We start from the raw sequence: 18,356 nt of genomic DNA, 5'->3' as shown, positions 1-18,356 counted from the left end.
CACACTGTGAAATGATACCCAAGATGGTGCAGTCTGCAGAGGCGAATGTGATAATTACCATGTTGTTTTCGGTCGTGACAGGTCTGCTCAGATGTAGGTATTGAGCATTTGGCTACATTTAGTGAAAGGGAATCAGTCATCCAGCAGTTTTTCTTCAGCAGTTTGCTCAAGGTTTATGTGCAACATGCAGGGTAATGAATTTTCAAGCTTTAATAGACAAAAGGAATGCACTCATTAGTAGTGTACCGTGTCACGAGTCGGGGCTCAAAGACATTCTGTAATTTCTGAAGAATTTGCACAGACTTGCTGGATGCCTTCCAAGAAGCCAGGCGTTATGCGAGCACTTTGTCTAAGTTGCTTTGATTTTTAAGTTGGCTGCAGAGTATGCCGAGTAATTCTTAGAAAGCTTGGACATTATCCCTCGAACTCCATGCCAATCTGTAAGTACCAGAAAACTTGGTTTAAAAACTTTTCTCTTTTTTTAGGAACAACTCATTGACCCTGAAATGAAATGTTAGCCTAAATATTATGTAAGATTGCCTTCTTCACTTACAGGTTACTGGCTGCCCCTCCAAACAGGCTGTAACGCGCTGTAAATATTCTAATTTTCTTGATGCAGGCCTGGTCACAGCTGATTCCAACCTCAGAGTCGCGCCTGGGGAAACCACCAGTAAGCAGCTGCACCAGTCCTCGTACTGCAGTCGGAGTTTCATGAAGAAAAGCCCCCAAGAGTCGCACCTTCTCACCCAAACGTGTGACCGTCTGTTCCCGTGCAACCACTGCGGGCAGAGCTTTGCTATCAAGGCCACCCTCGTGGAGCATCTTCGCTCCCACACGGGCGAGCGCCCATACAAGTGTGACCACTGTGAGAGCAGCTTTGCTCGGAGGCAAACCCTGGTGAGACACCTTCGTACTCACACGGGTGAGCGTCCATACAAATGTGACAACTGTGAAAGCAGCTTTGCCCTGAGGCGAAATCTGGTAGTACACTTTCGTACTCACACGGGTGAGCGTCCATACAAGTGTGAGCACTGCGAGAGCAGCTTTGCTGTAAAGTACTCATTGGTGGTACACCTTCGCACCCACACGGGTGAGAAACCATTCCAGTGCCAGCTCTGCCCCATGGCCTTTAAACAGAGATCAAGCCTTGTAAAGCATATGCAAGCCCATAAGAGAAAAACTGTTTCAGTGTGAGCTGTGCACAATGCCGTTTAAAGGAAAGCACAGTTTAAAGCTACATGAAAGCAGGACACATGCTTCAAATGCCACAGTTCGTTGAAGTTTTGATACCTTTTTCCAACATTATGTTAATACTATTGCTAGCTAACCTGTCTCACTCTTAATTTGCTATGTTGGAGAAAAAAAATATGCGAATTTACCTGCCTTCAAGGTACATCGGCACAGAGCAATTCTTTGGTTTCTTTTCCTCCTCCACACGAAACCTGAACATACCAGGCTGGTACTTTACTACTTTCAGCGCATTGGTGATGTGTGCGAACTGTGGTTGCAGTGCTTGGCACTTGTTTGCAAACTGGCATACTCACATCCGAGCAGTTCTGTGTTCTCTTAAAAGCGAATGTAATGTCACCAGAGAAGCATGCTATTTTATTATTCCTTCCATGCTTGTGTTGTGGCTGCATTATTGGGGCAAAAGAGGCGAGAAACCAAGCCCAGGCTCCTGATGATAAACAATGCTGGCTTTTGTTTGCAGGTTTTTAGAGTAGTCTCTTGGTTTAAATTTAAAAAAATAAATGCTTTACTGCACGAGATTCCTGGGCGTAATCTTTTGTCAAATAATTGGCTATCTTTGCATGTGGCATGCTTTTATTGCAAATTATGTCCTCAACATTGTTTCTCTTGAGAATGCCTATCTTTGCATGTGGCATGCTTTTATTGCAAATTATGTCCTCAGCATTGTTATTCTTGAGAAACATGCTGCAGATTTGGAGGCAAGTAATCACTGTCCCAAGAGGAGTTGTTGTTCTCATTCTGTTATATGACAATGGTTTCTAGGTATTTAAGTATTTCTACAGCAAAGCCATGCATAGTATGTTGTGGTTATGGAAACTCGAGTAAACTTTCTTTGGTGACTATGTTGACTTAAAAATTTACATAAGTTGACCATTGACATAAACACTATTGCAATTTATAAAAGCTTGTGGAGTTTAATTTGTTGAAAACCAATGAGGGACACTGAGGACGATGCTATCAAATTTTTTCTTTTGTTAGTAAAATCCGGTAGTTTCGGCATTTTGTACCTTTGCGGCCATTTGTCCTGAAGTGAAAGGTGCATTTATTGCCAAGAGTTTTGGATTCGAAGTTGAAAACGTTTTTCCCGCTGCTGCAATTCAGACTCGAGAGTCTCTGATGACGAAGTAGGAGAACAGCGACTCTGTGACTGCTGGCTGCGGAAGCGCAGCAGCCGAAATGAAAACTACTGCCGACCTGATGTTGCAGGCCTCTATCACCTGTTGTCACTTTGTTTATGTTTGCACCAACATTATGATGGATCCCTTTCCCGATTCTGGCAACGAAGGTCTTGCAAAGAATTGAGGCATGCATTCAGCGACCTCAACCTCACACAGCACGCAATGCTTTAGAGGGCTGAGGCGGCAAGTCTTGCGAGAAAGTCCTAGCGCCGAGGAGTCGGCAGCATCGCCGTCACCACCGAGCCACCACCACTACTGATGTGCAGCAACTGGTATGTGCGGGCATATTGAAATTCTGTAAGTATAGACCTCATAGAGCTAGTTATGCAGCCTAGTGTCTTGGTACGTTGACAAAGCGAACACGCCATTGTGTACCATTGCACCAACATCGTTCAAGGAGCACTTGCTGCACCGCCCTCTTAAATTGAGGTGCATAATAAAACCATATGAGCACACAGAACGCATAGCTGCGAAGCACCCCAAAGTATACCAAAACTTAGCTGGCTGCCCTGATGCGCTGCTAATTGCAGGCTTTCTTTGACTTTCAGCATTCAGGTTTTCTTTTATCCGTCTTCCTCCTGTGATAAAAGTGCACTAGTGGCTTGAAACAAAACTTGTATACTTTAATATGGATCAAACATGCACCCTTCGTGCACGTTTGTCAGCCTCAGACGCAATACCAACGCAGGAGACATTCACGTACTGGTAAATGAGACTCCGGTAGCCAGAGTTGACAAAATCAGGGTCCTAGGACTTATAATACAGGACAATAGAAAGAACACAGAGACAATAAACAGGCTTAAGTCCACAATTAACACGACAACCAGGCTCATAAGGCGAATAGCTAACAAAAGACGGGGAGTCAAAGAGAAAGATCTCTGCCGAATGGTTCAGGCTTTCATGATAAGCAGAATAGTTTACGCCGTTCCCTACCTCAAGCTAGGGCTGGCGGAACAGAACAAAATAGATGGGATCATAAGGCAGGCATATAAAGCAGCATTGGGGCTGCCCCACTGCACTCCTACGGAAAGACTTCTTAAACTGGGGATCTACAACACCACCACGGAACTATGCGAGGCACATATATTTGCGCAATTAAGGAGGCTTGCGACCTCACCCCCGGGGAGAAAGATCCTGGGCAACCTAGGATTACATGATAGAATTCCCGAAAGAAACGCGCAGGCAAAATTACAGACCAAAGTTAGAAAATTACTCACTATTAAACCACTTCCAAAAAACATGCACCCTGCTTTTCACGAAGGCAGGAGGAGAGCCAGAGCAAAAGCCCTTGAAGCCAAGCTCGAAGGCTTGGAGTACACAACCTATGTAGACGCGGCGGAATATGAAGGAGGCGACTCCTTTGTGGTCGTGGCCGTGAACAACTCGGGTGAAACATTAACGGCCGGTTCGGTCAAAACAAAAAACTCAGGGACAGCGGAGGAGGCAGCTATCGCCATGGCAATGGCCAGCACCAAAGCAGTCACCATAATTAGCGACTCCAAGGTGGCTATCAACAATTTTGCGTGGGGTATGATCTCCCAGGAGGCAGAACGAATATTAAAACATAAAGACTGGGACCAAAGAGAGGTGGAACTAATATGGGTGCCGGCACACTCGGGGAACAGGGGAAATGAGTTGGCTCACAGTATAGCTCGAGGTAATGTCAGCCGAGCAGGAGCCGGGTTGAGTCCCCAAATTTCACGAGAGATGCATTCATATCATTTCACGAATACACCAATCAGTTTAAACTGGAAAGGAGGATCTATCCGCCACCAGACAAAAAGCTCGACAAAAGCCAGGAGGTAACGTGGCGTCGGCTCCAGACGCGAGCCTTCTTTAGCCCGTCGAGACTAGCACACATGTATCCAACACAATACAACGCTACATGCAAAGAATGCGGCGAGATAGCCGGATATGACCACATTTTATGGAGCTGCAAAAAGGCGCCGCCACCGGCGGACCTACTACCAGTCCCTTCTCTAGAGCGGTGGGAGGCTATACTGGCCAGCTCAGACTCGTTGACGCAAGTCCGGGCCACTGAGTGGGCTCACAAGGTCGCCAAGAGCCATGGGCTCGAAGCCACCTACATGGAGGAAGGAAAACCAAGGAGAGGCCCTTCGTATTCCCAATGCATTGGCGAGAATGTGGCGGAAGTGACGTCAAAATTTAGGCTTAAAAAGTCGGGCCACTAGCAACGTTGTTGTTGTTGCTAAGAAAACTCGGGCCACTAGCAACAGCGTACGGCGTCTTTAGTGTCGTTGTTGCTAGGGGCCTGAGTGTTTCTCGGTGGCGGTGGACGGGCTTTCAGCACTGTGTGTTCGGCCTTGCGTGTTAAAGTCTACATACCTGGCGTCGTGACATTACGTACGCATCTAGGATTGCTTTTAAATGCAGCAAATAACCGCTCATTTGATATTTTGTTCGTCAAACTTGGTGTTGTTACGCGGAGCGATCGATGCATTGAAATGAATCTCGAGAAAAGGTGGCACTCCGGAACCGCGCTTCGACACGCGAAGCGTTGATTGTTTTGATCAGCGAACTTTCGCACCTCACCAAACAGCAAAAAAACATGAAGCCGCTCTCGGCAATGCTGAGCTGCGTTTCGAAGGCCACACGGCGGGTGTACGGTAGCCCAAGGAGGATGGTGAGCTGAGCAATAAGCGGCGCGCAATATCGTCTTTCTTCGCCTGGCGTCGGAAAAGGTTCACTGCACCTGTGCGCCGGTCTGTGTCTAGGTGCGTGTTTACGGGGAGGGAGGTGTAGGAGTGTAGCGGCGAGCGGCGCGGTTTTTTTTATACCTTTCTTTTACGAAGCGCTTGCGAGCCGTGCGCGATCCCCGCCCCGTAGTAGCTCGGTGGAGAAGAAGATAGTGAGGAGAGCCGAGCCAACTTCCGGTTGCGGGGCAGCTTCACAAAAAGTGACGTCAGGGCCTCTCCTTAGTTCTTTCCTTCCTCCATGGCCACCTAGTATAATGCCCACTAGGGCTTAGTGCTGACAATAAACGTTTTCCAATCCAATCCAAATGTCAGCCTCAGAGAGTTGTGCCTTTTCTCCTATTTCATCGTCACGCTTGTACTTGCGAGATTGTTCTGTGGCGGTGACAGCTGATATTTAGTTTTTGCTGTTTTCCACCTTACAAGAGCTTTTTTTTTTGTTTTCAGAAAGAGCGCTGTTTTTTTGGTTAGGGGCTGGTTTTCTATCGATGCAAGCTAACTTCATTTTCTCCTCATTGTCCCTCTAAGGAACATTTGTTCCAGCCTTTTAAAGACTTAGCTGTGTGTTGTGAACTGTAATACTTTGGAGAACAGAGACACCAACTAACCAAGAAAGGTCTTTCTTGACATTTCTGCTGCCAGCACGGGGTCCTTGTTGACAGCAAAGACGCAGTCTCCTGCATAAACCAGAACTGAGTTTACTTGGAGGAAATGGGATGCTACAAAAAGCAATTGCAGTAATGAGCTCATGATGTGAAAAATAAAAGCATTCTGAGCAGCGCTTAAGCAGCACCCAGTAATGGATGGCCACAACACTGATTGCAACAAGGAAGATCGTTGCAAGTAAAAAAATGACAGCATCATTGCTGTCTATGGAATCTCTAAACATATGCAGAACACATCACACAAATTGATTTGAAATGACAGAAGTCTAGACCCGATATGCACATGCTCCTGGTGATTTTTCAAGGCTATTTACAATAAACCACTTTTGGTGATGTCTTCATTGTGAGCACGGCCCCCATGCTGGCAGCTGAAATTTCAAGAGTGGTGTGTCTTTGTCTTCAAATGCACTCCCCATCCCCACCCCGTTCTCCCCGAACGGGATTTGAACTACAATACTACATCAGCTTTTTCCGTGATGCTGGTTTGTTCGCAAATGGTTTACTTGCTGCTTTGGAGGGTTTTGACATTAATAATTGTGTGTTGTAGTAGTTTGCAGCATTTGTGACAAAATCAATAAATTTCTCTTTTCATCCATACAAAGCACAAGGATGGAGTGCCTGCAAAAAGCTGAAGTTATCGGCATCTTGGCAAACAAACTGCCTTTACACATGATGGCAGCAAAAGCATAATACGGACATGACATGGACATGTGCTGATTCACAACTGATCGCTTGTGGGGACGCCTTCGTCCCCTGCGTTCGCTTTCCCGCATTGCACACCCCACTGTTGTTAGCTCCTCCGAAACGCGCTCTTCTGTTTTGGTTACTTTAACTAACAGGGGAGGGCGCTCGCGTCGTAGCGACACCAGCGCCACGGATGGCGTTTTGCTGCGCGCGCGCGGGGGATAGCGGGCTCTTCTGCTCCGCATCGGGAAGCGTGTTGGACGTTCACGCGCAAAGCTCCGCTCTTGGCCGCGGGCGTCCTCGTGTGGAAACTTCTTCCCCTCAGCTCGTTCCGTCGGGCCTCGGAGTTTATCCCTTTGCCCTACCGTGGGCGGACGTTCGCTCGTAGCCGTGCTGGTGAGTCGGACATCCCAGATTCCTCAGTGTATTTTGTTGCTAGCTGGCGTTATTGTTGCTATAGCAATAAATGCCTTGTTTGTGTCAGCCAGTGTGTCGTTCCTTTGTTCCCGTAGAGCACGGCCCGCCGTGGTCGGCGTGCGCTCAGTAGCGTACGCGACCACGGGGTGGGGTCCGCGCGGTTTTGAACTGTGTCAGCCGCGCTTAAACGGGGAATACGTGTTCATCTCCCCAGTTTAAACCCCACATCTATAGAGCATGAGACTCTTAATCTCAGGGTCGTGGGTTCGAGCCCCACGTTGGGCGCCAGATGTGGGGTTTAAACTGGGGAGATGAACACGTATTCCCCGTTTAAGCGCGGCTGACACAGTTCAAAACCGCGCGGACCCCACCCCGTGGTCGCGTACGCTACTGAGCGCACGCCGACCACGGCGGTCCGTGCTCTGCGGGAACAAAGGAACGACACAATGGCTGACACAAACAAGGCATTTATTGCTATAACAACAATAACGCCAGCTAGCAACAAAATACACTGAGGAATCTAGGATGTCCGACTCACCAGCACGGCTACGAGCGAACGTCCGCCCATGCTAGGGCAAAGGGAAGCTCCGAGGCCCGACGGGACGAGGTGGCGGGAGTAAGTTCCAACCACGAGAGGCCCGCGGCACAGAGCGGAGCTTTGCGCGTGAACGTCCAACACGCTTCCCGATGCAGAGCAGAAGAGCCCGCTATCCCCCGCGCGCGCGCAGCAAAACGCCATCCGTGGCGCTGGTGTCGCTACGACGCGAGCGCCCTCCCCTGTTAGTTAAAGTAACCAAAACAGAAGAGCGCGTTTCGGAGGAGCTAACAACAGTGGGGTGTGCAATGCGGGAAAGCGAACGCAGGGGACGAAGGCGTCCCCACATGCTTTATTTATTGTGTTTTGAAATTTATGGACTGAAAGATGGCACTAAAATACGCAGATGATTTAGGAACAAATACAAATCGTGGATTAGCTCTGGCTGAGATGTAGCGGAGAAATAGCTGAGAGTGATCTAAACCAAAACAAAACCTAGCACTTCCCTCCAAGACCTGTTTTATTTGTTTCTCAGTGTTATCGGTGGGGTGTGAACACAAGCATTCCTTTCTTTTTAGATCCAGAACACTTGAACCCTTTGTGGGACGCAGGACAGATACTGTATTTGCGCGATTGTAGGTCGGCCTTTTCTTTTTTCATTTGCAAATATGAAGTGGAGGGTTGACTTACTATCGAAACTAAAGCTGGGCACCATAAATAAATAAAAGCAAGACAAATGAGATATCCGGAATGCTATCGCGTGGTTGCAATTTTGTTTGCTCCACGACTCTGCCCAGTAGCAATCCATTAAAGGATTTTTCATTTTTTATTCTTTTTTTTTTACTTTCAACTGTGCACTCGGCGTTAAGGGAGTGTCGATAGTTGATGGATGGGCCGCTGTTCGAATTGTGGTTGCACCATTCATGGAGAGAAGAAAGTTGCGCTGCCACACGGAACGGCAGTGCTTCTGGGGAGTGTTTTGGTAGCTGATGGAAGAGCTGACACCGCTCACGCATTTGATGGCTGCTGGCAATGTTTTACCAGTTATTAATGTAATGTTATGAACAAAGAGGGTTCAGCTTAAGTTAAGAACAACGCAGCGAGCTATGGAAAGGAAAATGATAGGTGTAACGTTAAGAGATCGAAAGCGGGCGGAGTGGGTGAGGGAACAAACGCGGGTTAATGACATCTTAGTTGAAATCAAGAGGATGAAATGGGCTTGGGCAGGGCATGTAATGCGAAGGCAAGATAACCGCTGGTCCTTAAGGGTAACGGAGTGGATTCCAAGAGAAAGCAAACATAGCAGGGGACGGCAGAAAGTTAGGTGGGCGGATGAGATTAAGAAGTTTGCGGGATACAGTGGTGGCAACTGACAAAGGACAGGGTTAATTGGAGAGACATGGGAGAGGCCTTTGCCCTGCAGTGGGTGTAGTCAGGCTGATGATGATGATGATGATGAATGTAATGTTTTGTCTGTCGTCATTTGTGCTTCGGGTCTGGTATGTGTCCAGTGCTCAATCACGGCTACATTCAAGAAGGCTGTCATTCTTTAAGCCAAAGAAATGAACAACTGTGCGCCAGGGCCAGCAGTTCGACGTGTCGGAATGGCTGATGCAGGTGTGGTGGCTGCATTGAGGCAAAAATTTCTGTTCCATGTGGTGTCGTGGTGCGGCTGTTTGCAAAGTGCAGGATTTTATGCGTGCTGTGGTCGTTTGCGAAGTGGGGGATTTTGCTGGACAACGACATTAGAACGATGTGCTGCGGGACCGCAGCAGCGATGATGACGGCAGTGGTAGTGTGGACGATGCTGCAAGCATGCAAATGTGGACGAGTTGTCCAGTGACTAATGCATTTTCGTCTTGGAAAGTGCCCACTTGCAACTGCCATCCACGGTAGCTGCCTGACGTTGAAAAGAAACCAACCAATAGCCATCTCTCAACTTGTATACGCAGTTGTGAGCGACAGAGCAGGGTGCGAGCATGAAAAAGTTGCCGGGAATTCTCGCCAACTTTGGTGCGTGATTGTGGATCCTCTGCAGCCTGTAGAAGTGTATCGTTTCACTCAGGTTTTCATGACAACACAGTGCAGTTATTGAGTTAATGTGCTCTTCTCGGAAGGTGTTTCAGAGCCCCTTTAAAGGCAAAGCTTAAGCAACCACCAAGTTTCTTATTTTGCCGACCTGCTATATAGGGAGAGAGTCGACTTACATGTGAGTTGACTTACAATCATTTAAATACGGTACGTCCTACTTTTTTTCATTGCGATGTTTTGAGTTGTGAGCCTAAAACTACTGCATTGATTGCTTTGATATTTCTAGCGCCAGCTTGTGGATGTCCTAAGAAGCTTTTCTTCTTTTGTTTCGACAATATTCACCCAGTGGCATCACATACACATATCTGAAACAAAATGTTGCAACAAACTGTTGTTGTGGTGCAACAACATGTGTTGCACGTGTTTTAGAAAGGATTTTGTCACGATATGTCATGTCTAGGGCATGATGCAACTTATGGGAGCAATCGGACACGCTGACTGAGAGCCGAGTGGCAGAACACTGTCATGTTTATTTCTGCCTTCCTTATGTACCGGCATGGGATGACAAGATGTGTACATGTGTCACGTTAGCAAGGTTTCACACGAGTCAGAATAACACCACATCCCCCTTTTTTATTATTTTTCTGCAATGAAAACCCCCCAACAGCCTGACCTAGCATGTGCCATATGCACATCTATAACCCGAAATACCAAGAAAGCCACCACCATCAGCAGAAGCCTGGCTGACCGTGGTGAGTCAGTCAGTCGACGAGAGAAGGCTCTAGAGCGTCCCATAGGAAAAGGCCATTACCGTCCATCTACCTAGCTACATACCCATGCGCACAGTTCTTTTGCGTGTCACATTGTTGAACGGTCGGTGCTTTCCATTTGTGTAAAGTGGTATATCGTCTGCATTTGTGACCTACGAAAAGCTGAATAAGTGAAGGCACTTTGTGTTTTCGGACAACCTTTGTGTAACCCGTGTGGATGTGGTCCTTGAGGCTGCGAATTCCTCTGATCTTTATAAAGAGGGCTGGTATCATTTGGACTGTATAAAGCTGCCAGCCCATCTCAAAGGGGAGCATTCTCCTTATGTCAGAATAATACGATTCCATATTTCTCATTGCTGTAAGAAGTCTCCTCGCCTGTAAGTAAAGCTGTGTGCACCTCGAAGCAAAAACGTTATTCTGCTGCTCCCCTTACCCGCTAGCTGAATCAAACCCAAAGTCCGTGACAATGGACTCATAGTCCGCTATGACGCTATATAAGCACCCTAGTGTGCTTATGAGGGGAACAGGTAATGCTTGAGCTAAAGCCGTTGTTTTAGGAATAAGTGTCGCCTCATGAGCCACTGAAAAGGATAGCAAGCAGTGCTCATTTCGTAACCCGATTTCTTCTGTTGTGCTCAGCTTGAGTAGGCACTTGTCACTGGTATGAATCTGTGGTTGCGCTTCTTGTTTCCAACAACTCTCAGCTGCTACACAGGTGTTTGTTTGCTGCGTGTTTTTTCTCTCTATTTTTCCTTTCAAGAGTGAAGTTTTGTCATGAAAAGCAAACGGACCTGTACGGGCTGACCAAATGAGCACCGGGCCAGGCTAGGCCAGGCCTGTCATTAGCGGACTCTGTTGAGGTCCTGACCGAACTTACGGTGAGTTGGGCTGGACCCAGCCTAAATAACAACCTGTGTAAACCTTTAGCACCAAGTATAAAGCTATTTCTTGTAGCTTTCCTGGCATCTAAAGCGTTTGTCATGCCAGTTGAAGATTCCCTTTCAGCACTAGTCTTTTTCTGCAGCTTTTGAACAGCAACGTTTGAACAGCCTCCTACAGACAGGTATTTTAGTTTATATAAAATTAGTGCAGCGTGGTTATTTGCTCTTTCAGTAAATTGCAGCGACCTTTATTCTTTGAGCTTGATCGCTAATCTCTTAAAATGTTTTTGAAAAGAACATCACACAGCCGACTGTGCTGATATTATGCTTGCAGTGGTGCTGCCATCAGCAGGACTGCTGACCGAAAAAGGAGATGCTGGCATCTGTGATGGATGTTACCAATGCTGTTTTATTGATAGTATATTGTTACGTGGCAATATATTTATATAACCACTCTAGTGCTCTCAACTGTAGATTTAATACAACTTATGCTTCTCGGTTGATGAGCTGAATTGAATTTATTTCAAACAAGCATGCTTACATACATGTTTGAGGTGTGTAGGAGTTAAAGCCGCTCAAGAGCAACTTGACAAAATGCAGATTACACTAACTAAACAACAGATGGTTACAGTGAGACAGAAAAAGCAGTCAGAAGCAGTACGGTGCGGTAACAATAGTGCAAATACAATGTAACTCATACCTATCTGACGCAGAGTGCATCGTGCCTGGGGGAGACTTTTCAGAGTATCAAGCAGTGCACATTACGTGGCCCCCATTGTTCCTGTCAGCTTGTACGTTTGTTTTAATGTGTTTCCACTAGATTTTCCATTCCGCCACTCGGCCGTTGACTGTGGTGTCCCTCTGCCCACCGGGTTCAGGGCAACCTGGCCAAGGTGGAAGGTGGGCCACCCAGGTCATGTGACATGGTCACAACCTGACCACTGGATTGTGAACAAACTGCACATCGTGGCGAATGGCCGGTCAGTTAATGATCGGTCTTGAGAGGTTACTCGAGAAGAGCAATTAGGGCCTTGTAAGCCCCACCGGTGGCAGCACCTGCCATAGCAGGGAAGTGGTGCATCGCTTAGACACTGTGGCAGTAGTGGTTTGAGGATTTCCAGCTATCTGTGAATGTAGAGAATGACCACTTCCGCATATATGGGCATTAGCACACCTGATTAGCATTTCTCATAACCATGCTAGGTTGTCTACCATTATTGAATTTTTATTTTTGAGTAGCCAGCACTGTCTCTAGAAAACATGCAGGAAAACAAAACTCATGATGGAACGTCTGGCGATAACCTTCACGCCTAGTCATGAAAAGTAAAAAGGAGAATGATATCTATCGCTGCTATGCACACGCATGCACGGACCAGTGCGGCAAACAGACTGTAGACCAACCTCACTGCTGTAGATGCCCACGCCATGGGCCGCACGGACGCGTACAGTAAAACCTGCCAACACTGAAATGTTAAGGACTGACTCTAAGACCGAAAACCCAAGGGAGGGAACGACTTTTTGAGAACTTGGCTTGCGAACGGTGGCCACGTGACGTCGCGTTCTCTCTCATGAGTTGTTTTTTCTCTATGCTCAAAAACGTTTCCAAATCGTCAGTGCGGCAGATGGATTCTATTTGGCTCGAGTGCTGTGCACGTTCACAGTGATTTCATGATTTTCTTGTGTTTTTCCTTTGCTAGTTTATCTGCTTTCTTTCTTTCTTTTTGGTGCGACGATCCTCATTGATGTCTTAACATATATTGGGATTACACAGTGAGCTTGCTACAAATTGCATTATCTTTCCATCCGTAATGGCTTTCATATCACTATCTCTGCATCGTGGTCACAATGCTGTGGGGAATGCTCTGATGACAGATGTGCAGCTCTCTGTGGAGGTTTCGGACACCTTTCAGTTTGCTTTGCAGGGCGTTGCAGAGAACGCATACGTTCAAATTAGCACGGAATGTCACCTTAGGCACACGCACATTTGTGAACGGGAAACGATTGAAAAGTTGACTTCCCATTCATGTTGCCCATGGGCAGGTAAAATGTATATCTTCTAGGAGCGTGCTCGCTTCTAGAGAGAATGTCTACTGTAAATGTGCTCAGTTTGTGTTGCTGTCACAAATGACTCGTATTCTGCGATGCATTCATCTGCGTCTTTAAACTGTACCTTAGAATTGTATTAGTGAAGGCTACCGCCGAGGTTCATGTATTAAAGCTCTAACCTCGTGCGGCACATTTGCCCACTACAAGGTGCTGGCTGTCCTATGGCCAGAGTAAACACAGCTGAAGGCCGTGGTTAAATTACATAGTGAATAAGTGGGCAGACAAAGAGATATGAGAGCACTGGAAAATCGGACAAATTTTAACTTTTCATTCGTTAAAAATATAAAGCATGCATTGGAAACCAATCGTGAAACTCAAAGTATTTTATTTGGAAATGACACAGAGTATCAGGCTCTCTTAAAGCAATAATAAACACACTTATAAGATTCAGTGGAGAACAACAGCTATATCTTATTTTTGGGACACAGCCTTTCCGTCCACTCCCGTGAAACGCCCACACGGATGTCACACGTCCTCAGCTTCTCCACCGTCCACACCTCACCGGCAGTTCGGAAACCTTTTCGAGATGACGGTGGCTACTTAAAAATAAAAGTAAAAGAAACAAAAAGTACCGCACCTGCACGGGGTTCGTGCTGCACACTGCTGACATTCCAAAAAGTGTGTCCCTTCGTGTCCATAAGCTGCGTAGTCACTGCACTGACTGCATTGACTACTTCCTGATATCCCTGACTGCTTCCTGATATCAGGGTTCACAGACGCCATCTATCATGAGCAAGCGAGGCTGCCACGTGGAACATACTAGGCTTTAAATTGTTCTGCTCTGGTTCTCAGTGCTACAGCTGGATGTTCGTTCATTTGTGAAAGAAATTTTTGATATCCACAAAAAATTTTGTCAATAAAAGTTAGTAGACTCCCTCTTTAACCTGCATTTTTTTACCTGGTGTGTACAGGATCTTGCACTGCATGCACATGCATCTGATTCTATCTGCTGTAAGAAAAAATTGTTTAGTGTGGTAGTGCATTCCTTCGTATTAATGGTTCATGCTTATTTCATTGTGTTCATGTAGTTTGTGACTGTGGCCTGACTTTTGTTCCTCTCCTTTTTTTTTCAGAACAGCTGGCCATATCATGCTAAATTGCTTAGGAAAGTGTTTCCTATTTATTTTCAAGCCAAGTTTCGAGGCCGCCGCATTGGCTCAGTGGTTATGGCGCTCGGAGTCCGACCGGAAAGACGTGGGTGCGATCCCGGCCGCGGTGGTCGAATTTCGATGGAGGTGAAATTCTAGAGGCCCGTGTACTATGCAATGTCAGTGCACGTTAAAGAACCCCAGGTGGTCGAAATTTCCGGAACCCTCCACTACGACATCTCTCATAGCCTTAGTCGCTTTGGGACGTTAAACCCCATAAACCAAACGAACCAACCTATTTATTTTTTTTTCTGTTAGATTCAAAACTGATGCTTATGTTTTAACTATGTACTCATTGCATTTCAAGATGGTGCTATCAACCCCCGATCAAACTTTGAGTCGGAGAGTGTAGTCTTTTTGTGGGGCTGTACGAAGAAAATTGCTCACTCCCAATTTCTGCAGAACAGCTGTAGAGTCACTTGCTTTTTGGTACAATAAACCGTTGAACAAGTTAGCTCCCAGACATGTACACTCTCAAATGATACCCGAGATGGTGTAGTATGCAGAAGCGAATTTGTGCTAATTACTTTATTTTTGGTCGTAATAGGTTGTCTTGAACTGACTACTGAACATTTGGCTATGTTTCTAGACACTGAACTAGTCCTTCAGCAGTTATTCTCCAGCAGCGTGAACAAGGTATTCTTGAAATGTGCAGAGTAATTAATGTTGAAGCTTTAATAGACGGAAGGAAAGTAGGCATTAGCAGTGAACTGTGTCGTTGATCAAAGCTTTTTGACTTTTTTTATTGATGAAATTCTCTTCACCATGACTTGCAAGTTTCCTCCCAATGATACAAGCCCTTTGTCTAAGCAGCTCTGGCTCTTAGGTTTGCTGCAGAGTATGCTCATTGCACTCCTTAATTTTTCAAAAGCTAAAATATTATCCCTCCATAAAAATATATGAATAGAAAATTTTGATTGAAAAAGAGTTTTTTTTTTCAGGATCGACGTATTGGCTCGTACGTTGCCTCCTAGGTATACAGGTTTCTGGTCGCATTACCAAACGAGCTATGACATGTTTTAATTGTTCAGCATTCCATTCAAAACTGCCTGTCTTTCATTGATGCAGGCCTGGTTAAAGCTGATCCTGACCAGGGTGTGCCGCCTGGGGAAAACTTGCAGGATGTCAACACCCATCTGCAGCATTCTATGCCAAGTGTTTGTAACACTGTTGGAAACCACCAGAATGGCCATGCGAACAAGCAGTTCCATCATTGCAGCCACTGCAGTAAGGGCTTCATGAAGAAAAGCCACCTAGAACAGCACCTTCGCCTCCACACCGGTGACCTTCGCTACCAGTGTGACCACTGTGGAAAGAGATGTGTAAAAAAGTCTCACTTAGTCACACACATCCGAACCCACACGGGTGAACGTCCATACAAATGTGACCACTGTGGGAGCAGCTTTGCTGAAAGAGGCAATCTGGTGACCCACATTCGTACCCACACGGGCAACGTCCATACAAGTGTGACCACTGTGAGAGCAGATTTGCTTTAAGAGAAACACTGGTGGCACACATCCGTACCCACACGGGTGAGCGTCCATACAAATGTGACTACTGTGGGAAGAGCTTTGCTCAAAGGTGGGCCCCGGTGGCACACCTTCGCACCCACACGGGTGAGAAGCCGTTCCAGTGCCACCTCTGCCCCATGGTCTTTGCACAGAGATCAGCCCTTGCAAGGCATGTGCGAGCCCATTAGACTGAAGAACCGTATCACTGTCAGTTCTGCACAGTGACGTTCAAAGAAAAACACAATTTAAAATGCCATGAAAACAATAAACATACTTCAAAAACCACTTCCTTAAAGTTTTGATGCGTTTTCCCCACATTCGGTACTGAAGCAATTGCTAGCTATTCTGTCTCACATTTCAATTAGCACCCGTCCTGTGTTTCATGTTCCTTCTTGTGCTCGCTCCTCACCAGAATCCTCTTAATTGGTCAGGTTGGGATAAATTATGCAAATTTACATGCCTTCGAAGTACATCACCACAGTGCAAACTATCTAGTTGCTTTCTATCCTCTATAAGAAACCTGAACTTCCCAAACTGCTGCTATCAGGAACGGGACTTAAACTGTGGCATGTGCAGATGTCATCATGTCATCATTTTACTAGTTTGAGCCATTGAATAACGTGTGTAAATTCTGGTTACAGTTCAAGAAGATAATATTCTCAAGCGTATCACCCCAAAGAAGCCGAGCTTCTTTGGGGTGATACGCTTGAGAAATGGGTCTTTGACCCCACCTTGAGTAGACTGAAAGTACTTTGTGCCGTGGCTCCCTTCAGCCTCGGATGTCCTTGAGCCGTAAAAATGCATGATCACTATTTCTTTCAAACATTAATGACAATAAGCAAGTAATATTCCTTGGTGTCGATTAATTACAACCTAACAGCATGTGTCCCTTCCTATGATTTCTGTCAAGGAATGCTCACTTAGCGTTGCAGTAATTAACGACTGAGTAGCGATTCTCTTCCTGTGTTTTGCGTTCTTCACGTGACCTACGCTGAACTTTGATGTTGTAGTCCTCGCTCGGCTGTTCAATACAAAACATGGGAGAGAAGATAATCGGTATTGAATTATTTAGCTGTCTTATGTAAATCTTCTTCCCCACTGTCGTTGGTAAAGCTGGTAAGGCTGAATTCAAAGCAGTTGCTTTAAATAACCTGCTAATTACATGACATAACCTCATGAGGGTGTTGCCTGCCATGGCTTCGTATCATTTTTTACTGCAGGAACATTTTGTAATGCGTGCTCTTTGTATTACATCTTTGCCTCGACTATCGGTTTTCTTCTGCATTTGTTCGGAATAGTTCATTATGCCTGCCTGCTTTTTTGCTTGCTTGTTCTGTGAGACATTTTTTGTTACCTATCCTTAATGCATTTATGCAACCTGTTTCCCAGACATCAACAATTTCATTTGTTTATGTACATATATTCACTACACTGTCTTTTTTGTCCCAACTTTTTCTAATGCACCCGCACTCTTTTCTGCTATGCCCGCTGGCCTTGAAGGTAACTAAATGAAAAAAAAAATATCTCCTGCTCATCCATGTGTAACATTCTGATAAGCATCATTACAAGCTATAAATCACAGATCAAAGAACGGTGTGTCTGTTCCTTTAAGCACGTGAAAACTTGTAGATTAATTTATCAAGGTGGTGTTCCTCACTTTTAGTACTGGTCATAACTGAACATTTTTGGCAGATATAGATATTTATATATATATGTGTGTGTGTGTGTGTGTGTGTGTGTGTGTGTGTGTGCCTCTTTTCATGAACTGTAAAATATGGCTTGGTTATGCCATCCTGCGTGAGCAAAAGCTTCATGCCAATAAGTTTTCTCAAGTACAGGGTCTTAAATATTTGGGGGCCGGGTTTTAAAAAATTCCTATGTAAAATCTACTACCCCATTCGAGCTGAAATAACGTTCACAAAGTAGCAAAATGTGGTCTACGTTATCTGATAAGTAATTCAACATCGGTAGTTGCCTAGATTTTTTGGAATGGACGGAAAACTGCTCTCGGCGGCGTGCAGAATTTTCGCAGAAGCGAGTCGAGAAGCTGCGTTGACATGGTGCGCCATCTTTCGAGTGGCGAGGCAACCGGCATCTCGGGCAAGGCCGTTGGCGCGCTTGTTTCGAAGGTGCAGATCGTCAGCTCGACAGATGGCGCACCATGTCAACGCAGCTTCTCGACTCGCTTCTGAGAAAATTGTGCACGCCGCCGAGAGCAGTTTTCCGTCCATTCCAAAAAATCTAGGCAAGTACCGATGTTGAATCACTTATCAGATAACGTAGACCACATTTTGCTACTTTGTGAATGTTATTTTAGCTCGATTGGGGTAGTAGATTTTTCATGGGAATTTTTTAAAACCCGGCCCCCAAATATTCAAGACCCTGTGTGTTTTTCAAGCATATGTTTTGCATAATAAAAACACACCTCAGTCAAGGTCAACTTGTGTGATTGTGTCGTTGCATTT

General features: G+C 45.8%; 2 pseudogenes across 1 annotated transcript; both read left to right on the top strand.

The window, feature by feature from the left end:
- Positions 1-430: 430 nt before the first annotated feature.
- LOC149366417 (uncharacterized) lies at positions 431-1,747 on the top strand (annotated as a pseudogene).
- On the top strand, positions 761-17,750 carry LOC149366416 (uncharacterized; annotated as a pseudogene). Its single transcript, XR_016283847.1, has 3 exons — positions 761-897; positions 11,006-11,123; positions 15,449-17,750. The product of XR_016283847.1 is annotated as an uncharacterized LOC149366416 (transcript).
- Positions 17,751-18,356: the final 606 nt, after the last annotated feature.

Source organism: Amblyomma mixtum, chromosome 1, assembly GCF_055824585.1.
Source record: "Amblyomma mixtum isolate Tamu chromosome 1, ASM5582458v1, whole genome shotgun sequence".
In the NCBI taxonomy this organism is placed as follows: domain Eukaryota; kingdom Metazoa; phylum Arthropoda; class Arachnida; order Ixodida; family Ixodidae; genus Amblyomma; species Amblyomma mixtum.
The sequence above is the reverse complement of the archived record's forward strand: the minus strand, read 5'-3'. Positions and strand labels throughout refer to the sequence as shown.